Source organism: Macrobrachium rosenbergii, chromosome 52, assembly GCF_040412425.1.
Source record: "Macrobrachium rosenbergii isolate ZJJX-2024 chromosome 52, ASM4041242v1, whole genome shotgun sequence".
NCBI classification, from domain to species: Eukaryota; Metazoa; Arthropoda; class Malacostraca; order Decapoda; family Palaemonidae; genus Macrobrachium; species Macrobrachium rosenbergii.
In genome coordinates, this window is record NC_089792.1 from 1,224,065 (window position 1) to 1,232,009 (window position 7,945).

A 7,945-nucleotide genomic window follows, 5' to 3' on the forward strand; every position below is an offset into this window, starting at 1 on the left:
ACATACCTTGAAAATGTTTAGTATTTTCTGATGAAGGAGTTATGTAAAGTATGTTCAGCCAAGTGGTGATCTACCAAAAAATAATTGTATATATATATATATATATATATATATATATATATATATATATATATATATATATACATAATGTATATGTGTATATGTATATATATATATATATATATATATAATATATATATAATATATATATATATATATATATATATATATATATATATATATATATATATATATATATATATATAGAGAAGAGTATCAGAGAGAGAGAGAGAGAGAGAGAGAGAGAGAGACCTGGAGAGATATATAATATATATATTCACGAACGCTGCGATATTAGGAAGATACATTGACAACTTCCTTGTCAATAAACACCTCACCCTTCCATAAAAAGTTTAGGAGAAATTTAAACGATAAAATCGGGATGGCTTTACAACAACAACAACAACAACAACAACAACAGGTTTTTTCAAATATGGCGTCTCCCTAACAACGCCCATCTTGAAAAAAAAATAAATAACGTCCTTGAAAAATAAGTTAACACCTCTCAAAGTTTTTTTTTTTTTTTTTTTTTTTTTTTCGCCTCCTGTCATTCGTCGACAAAACTTCACTCAAAATGCTACATTCGCTCAGGAACATTTTTCTTTGCTTTTCAATATGAATTAGATAATCTTAGCCAATATATTACGTTTCTCTTTACATTTGATAGTTGTGACCTCCATTTCTTTAGCTTGAACAGTTACATTCGCTCAAGAACATTTTTCTTTGCTTTTCATTATGAATTAGACACAGTCAGTATATCACATTTCTCTTTACATTTGATAATTATATTCATTTCTTTAGTTCTAACAGTTACATTCACTCAGAACATTTGTTTTGCTTTTCTCTCCACATTTGATAATTGTCATTCTGCTATTTTGTGCAAGGCACAGTGTTGACAAAGTCTGTACTGTGATGCAGTTCAGTCCCATCGCTTGTGAAGGTCATATTGATGTACCCTAACAAGAACAAAAGCAAAAAAACGTCTGAATCCATAATTAGAAAAAGTGACAACATCATTCATCCCTTGAAGAGAGGGGCGCTGAATGGCCTTCTTAAAATAGTGCCTAACGAGCTTTTGCTTCCTAAATATCATACATCCATCCATTTTTGAACAGAGAAGTTCATATTCAGAGCAGGCAAACAGAAGAATGTTTCCAAGGTTTAGAAGGAGTTAGGTGACAGATGAAACGAAAAGAAAATGCAAAGAAGAAAGGAAAGACATTAAAAACAAAATGAATGCAAAGGAGAAATGAAGGAAGTTTCAACAAAAAGAAAATGAAACTGAGCACTGCCAATACATGGCAATCCTTTGTCATTCACTTCTACAAAAGAAGAATCGTGAGAGGATTTGTTCTCCCTCTACCAGAGCTTCACCGAGCACGGACGTGTGACCATCACCAATTTAACACGAGAAATTTAAAGATAAAATCTTCTTTAGCTTTAAAAGTAACGGAGAGACGGACCAGAGCATAGAAAACGGGTGCCTATCTCTTCCCAATACACTCAGCATCTTTGATGGTGGCTCTTGAAAAGTAATTCCCAAGGCAGAAGCTTTCTTTTTTTCGTCTTCATTCGTTGGCCTCTGTTGCTCAAAAGCCTTGAGGCTGGAACTACTGTGGATTTTTCTGTCGACAATACTGTCATCGGCTAATGCATAGGAGAAATGCCTAGCTCTAAATACGATTAATTTCCGTATGTTTAGGTCAAGACTTTCAGTTTGAGACAGTGATATTTCGTGAAATGGGTTGCTTTTTCTTTCTTCCTTTTAGTTCTTGTAGAATGCTTGAATATTTATTTATGTACTTATATGTAATGTATCTTTATGAATGGAGTGAAACGAGAAATCAGAGGAAGTATAAATATATTATTATATATATATATATATATATATATATAATATATATATATATATATTATATTTTGTTAGGAACAATCGTTTGTCGATTGTTCCCTTAGTCAAACATGTTGCCTCCTTTGTTTTTGTTTGTTTTTAATTACTGGCGAGTTGACGTCTGATGGATGGCGTCAGACTTCGTCAGTCAGGTTTGATAACAGCAATAAGTCATGTTCGTAGCAGCAACGAGTTAGGTTGAGGGCAGCAGCAAGCCATGTTGAGTAGCAGCAGCAGCAGATATCCGTACCTGCGACTTTGCGAGTCAGGTTCGTAACAGCAACAAGTCAGGTTCGTAGCAGCAAGAGCCAGGTTCAAAGGGCAGAACGACCGGTGGTCCAGGGCAAGTAGCGAGTCCGTTGGGGTAGCAGCAGCAGGTATTCGTACCTGTGAGTCCGGTCCTAGCAGCAGAGCAGCGCAGAGTTTCTTAAGACAAGATGGTTGCCGTGTCGGCTCTGTCATTGTCGTAGATGGAGGAGGACGTCAGTACGTTTCTGGGAGGGCGAGATGGTTGCCGTGTCGGCTCTGTCGCGGTCGTCAGTACTGGAGGAGGACGTCAGCACTGTGCTTGAGGACGAGATGGTTGTCGTGTCGGCTCTGTCTTAGTTGTCCTGCAGTGTTCCCGTCAAAGCAGCTTGGGGCTGTTTCAACAGGCTCTATGGAGTTCGTCCGCTAATACCGTTTCCTTGTGCTGCTTCATTTTGAATTTATTATTTGTTATTTATGCTGCTATTTTTGTTATACCTGCCTTGGTATCATATTATTTATATTGTTTGAGGGTTCATGTTACTTAATTATTGATTATGTTGTACGGTTACATGAAGTTTGTTGAACTGCCCATGCCTATGTTTTGATACTTTTTTCATGTTCATTTGTGTACTGAGTCTTTATCTCTTTTTTCTTTGTTTTTTGATTGTTGCTGCTGTAATGAGTTTAATTCATTTGTATAATGTTCATTTTTATTCTAATTGAACCTTGACTCAACTGTACATTATGTTAGCTTACTGTAAATAAATCAATTTTAAGGTAAACTTTTTTTGTATTTGTTCTGCTCCTCTCTCCTTTGTTTGTCACCTCTCGTCAGTCATTTCAGCCCAACTACTTATTTTCAGTAAAGAACCTGTCGATCTTTCAAAAGCGAGATCGTAATATATTATATATGCAAAGTTGTCATGTAAGAAAATGGGATGAGAAATCTTGTAGAATGGGCGATGTTTGCTGATGATATTTATTTATATACTATATATATATATATATATATATATATATATATATATATATATATATATATATATATATATATATATATATATATATATATATATATATATATATATATATACACACACACACACACACACACACACACATATAAGTAATCAGCACTCAATCACACGTGAAACAGAAATGAATAAATTTCTGACTCTCACATCAGGATCGAACCCAGGTCTTGCCTTTCAATTGAAAGACCTGGGTTTGATCCTGATTGGGAGTCAGAAATATATATATATATATATATATATATATATATATATATATATATATTTATATATATATGTATATATGTATGTGTGTGTATGTATGTATGTATATAAGTTGTTCTATTGTAACACGAACAATCTATTTCACAGGATCCAAATCTTTTTAGGTAACCGAAGGCCCTTACCAGGAAACAACAACTTCAGACCGTAATGAAATTGCCGACTGACTCGACTGCTGAAAATGGACTGAATAAGACAAGAAATACCAAATTCCAGGTAAGTCCTCTTCACTTGCATAAGAGTCGCAAATTTGCAAATAAACCCAAAATTGCAAACACGAGAGTCCAATCTGCCTTTACCAAGGTTGAGTGATGTCTAAATATGTGAAGAAAAAGATTTCCGTTGGTTTTCCCGGCACCATTTTACATTACACTTTCGAAAGCTTGTGGAGTTTTCATCATAATGATAAACAGGCCAGGCTATTTTTGGAGAGAGGGGAGAGGAAAAAGGATATCTGTTGGCAATAAATCTCAGGCCAATTTTTGGAGAGAAGAAAAAGATATGCTTTTAAATGCAATAAATCTCAGGCCATTTCTTGAGAGAGAGAGAAAAATGATTTACTGTTAGTGCAATAAGTCTCAGGCCATTTTTTGAGAGAGAAAAAAAAGATTGAGTGCAATAAATCTCAGGCCAGTTTTGGAGAGAGAGAAAAAAAAAGATAAAAATTTCTGCAGAAAAAAATATCAATGCAATAAATCTCAGGCCATTTTTTTGAGAGAGAAAAAAAAAGGTAACTTAAATTCAGGTCATTTCTTGCAGAGAAAAAATATAGTTAAGTGCAATAAATCTCAGGTCATTTCTTGCAGAGAAAAAAATATACTGTTAAGTGCAATAAATCTCAGGCCATTTTTTGGAGAGAGAAAAAAAAAAAAAAGTGCAATAAATCTCAGGTCATTTTTGCAGAGAAAAAATATACTGTTAAGCGCAATAAATCTCAGGTCATTTCTTGCAGAGAGAAAAAAATATACTGTTAGTGCAATAAATCTCAGGCCATTTTTTGAGAGAGAAAAAAGATATACTGTTAAGTGCAATAAATCTCAGGTCATTTTTGCAGAGAAAAAATATACTGTTAAGTGCAATAAATCTCAGGCCATTTTTTGGAGAGAAAAAAGGTATACTGTTAAGCGCAATAAAGGCCAGTTTTTGGAGAAAACAGAAAAAAAGGATTTACTGTTTAATACAATAAATCTTGAATATTTAAAGAAAAATATCTAAATACAATGTAATCAGTATTTTACGAATTCGTAGCCAAATGCTTACACAATTCATCTTTTGAAATAGCGTAATACTTTTTGTGTTATATGAAGCTGTAGTTTTCATAGAATTTCTGATCAAACATTCAAGAACATTCTGTTTTTGAATAACCATATTTCACGAGCAGAACTCGACAACATTAAAATTGCTATCCATTTTTTTTATTTTAAAGAAGCTACTGTGAAATCTAGATACATAATTTTACAGAAACAACAGTTTTATCACAATTTTTCTCGTCAATTTGAGTGGGTAATGTGTAAGTGTTTTTATTGTTATGTTTTTTTTCATGTCAAATGATATTTATCTGTCTTTTTGTAATGTTTACCCAAAAGATTAACGTTTTTCCAATTCGATTCTAGTAATGAAAACAAAAAAGGTTTTTAATCTAGCCATCATTACCTTAGTAACTGCTAGAGGTATTGTACAAAAAGGAATGAATGCTTTTTTTTAATAACTGGTGTCAAAGGCAAAACATATTACGTGTCTGTACGACAGGATAACGGAAGATGCCGAGAAGGAGTTGGCAACTTGGCCGTGCCAACACGGTAGAGAAATACCCCAGGGGCTGAATGACACGTGAAACAAGCTACCCCAGCCTCCCACCCTCCCCTGGGCATTTACGGGAATAATTCGTATCATATTTACCCCTTTAGTGATTTGAAAGTGAAGATGGAAAGATAGCATGGTAGTGCTAATTGAGTATTAGAGTAATTACGAGGCCAGTTGCGAAGTTTGTGAATGACAGTGCTGGCAGACGTACGATTAAACGGAATCACAATATCTGCTATGTGAAGAAAAGAGACTGTGGAATCGATGAGAATAGTCGCAGCATGAGAATACTCTTCTTTAATGCTGTTTTAATCCCCGAGAAGCCTTTCGTTCTGGAATGTATAGTAGTAAAACAAACAAAAATGTACGAGAGTTTCGATTTCGGAGGAAAGGAAAGTAAACGTAAACGTTACAGTTCGTGATTCCTTGCGTGAAGCCGCCGAAGCGTGCGATTTTAATCAATGTAAATTATCGCATTTGAAATATTGAATAACGTTTTTGCTCAATTATAAAGTGTATAACATTAAATGTGAGCCGTCTTAAATAAATGAAAATTTGGGTCTTGCTTTAGCTATATATAGTTGGCGTTATATTCTTGCCCATAGTTGTTTTTAACCTTGGTTAAATCTTCGAGGCAAAGCACAAGACTATATATCCATGTCATATTAAGGCTTATTGACAGTATTATGAGGGGGCTTCTCGAAGTGTAAATTACGCCCTAGAAATACTTAGAAAAATATTGAATAATGACTTTTTCTACTGTTTTTTGGTTGATAAGTGAATTTACCTTTCATTTTTGGCGCTCGAGTCTAATTAACCTGTAATTCGAAGTCCATAAAGGGTTTAACGATCTTAAATGCACGGCTACGTCTGTTTCGAACGGTTCGTATTCCGTCCGGCAAGTGCAATAACTTGTTGACGTATGGGTACCCAACGCCCCCACGGCCAGTACTAAATACGGCGAAGGAAATTTTGGCCGACAACAAACAGATGCACCACCAGTATCAGAACCCCTAAAAGTGTAGAAAAAACTGTTGAAAAGTAAAAACTGCATATGGTTACCAAATACTGTAGCTACAGGTAGGTTGGTTATCCTGGCTGGTTGGTTAGGATGAATGGCGACCTAGGCTTCTTTGCAAAACCTGGTTAAATTTTTGCTTTTAACCTTTGTTAAATCATGAAAAGCCACAATGGGTCACAGAAATGTTAAATGATAGGGACTAAAAGTATAACGTAACCTAGGGATGTTTACCATACAGTTTTGCATTATTAGCCATAAGGTATTATCTTCTTATAAGTCGTAATTTGATTAATTTTTCATTCATCATCTGAGTGTTTATGGGGTTCAAAATAGCGAGAATGAAGAGCTCTTTTCAGAAATGTAGGGGATATCGTGAAGCAACAGCAACTTATAAAATAATACCCAAATTACTGTAGGTGTCAGTAAAGTGCAATTTTTCCCGTGAATAGAATATAACTACTTTGGCATTTTGTTACAGATAGTACTTGTTGCAGTTATCCTGGACCTGAATGGACACTGGTTTTAGTGGGAACGAAAAAATGGGACACTGGTATTGGAGGAAGGATAAAACAATTAACTGAACTAGGACCAACACCTTAAAGCAAAAAAGTGTAGAAAAATAATAGTATGGTTGTATGTAATTGTTTATTGTTATCATTCAGTGATGTGGTCCTGTTTATCAGTCACCTGTTGCCTCATATTTTTCCAAGTCAACAGTTTTGCTTGGTTTTTCATGGTGGGCAGCGGAGGGTTGAAAATGGTTTGTGAAATGATGTATTGAATAAAAATCACAGGAGAAATACCTTTTAATATGTTTGTTAACCGTTTGTATGGGGTGTTTTACTTCTTTGAAGGATTTTGATTTAGCTTTGGGGAAGACTGTATTGTCTGCCCTGCCTGTCATAGACCTGTTAGTGTATGTACATAATTTGATTAATTTTTTAAGTTATGTGTGGTTCTCGACAGTAGTGTTTATGGGGTTATGTTTTAGATGTTAAGCTTTGTTTGAAAAAAAAAGGTATGAAATGGTATGTACTGTGTTGGATTATTTGACCTTTGATGCTGCTGGACCTTTCAGTTCTTTTTAAAACATGCTCAATGGATAGCTTGCCGACACCCACTTGCTGATGGTGATGATCAGTGCATGCACAAATTACAGATGAGACCTCGGCATGTGCTTGTATTGATCCCACTGTCATGGTCTTTATTTTCTCTTAGGAACCACTCAGAGCAATGGGTTTTTTGAGCCATCTTGGGGCGTAAATCATACAGTCACTACTTAACCCTGCTAATTTTATTTATAAATATTTTACAGTCTGTTAATGCAATAGGTACCTAACACTTTATCTTTTTCTTATTTTGGGAAGCACATATTTCAAATCAAACTAAACATAAAACGTCTGGTTTGGAATGGTGCATTGTTGTTGGTGATTTTTGTGTTGATGAAGGATAAAACATAATTGACTGAGTTTAGGACCAGCACAAACTCAGTTAATATAATGACATACTCAAAACATAATTGTCATCAAAAAACAAGAGTTGACAGGTTATTCACAAGCAACATGGTTGCACAGAAAGTGTACCAACAATCTTGTACCAATCTCTTTGGTTACAACATATGTTCACTTT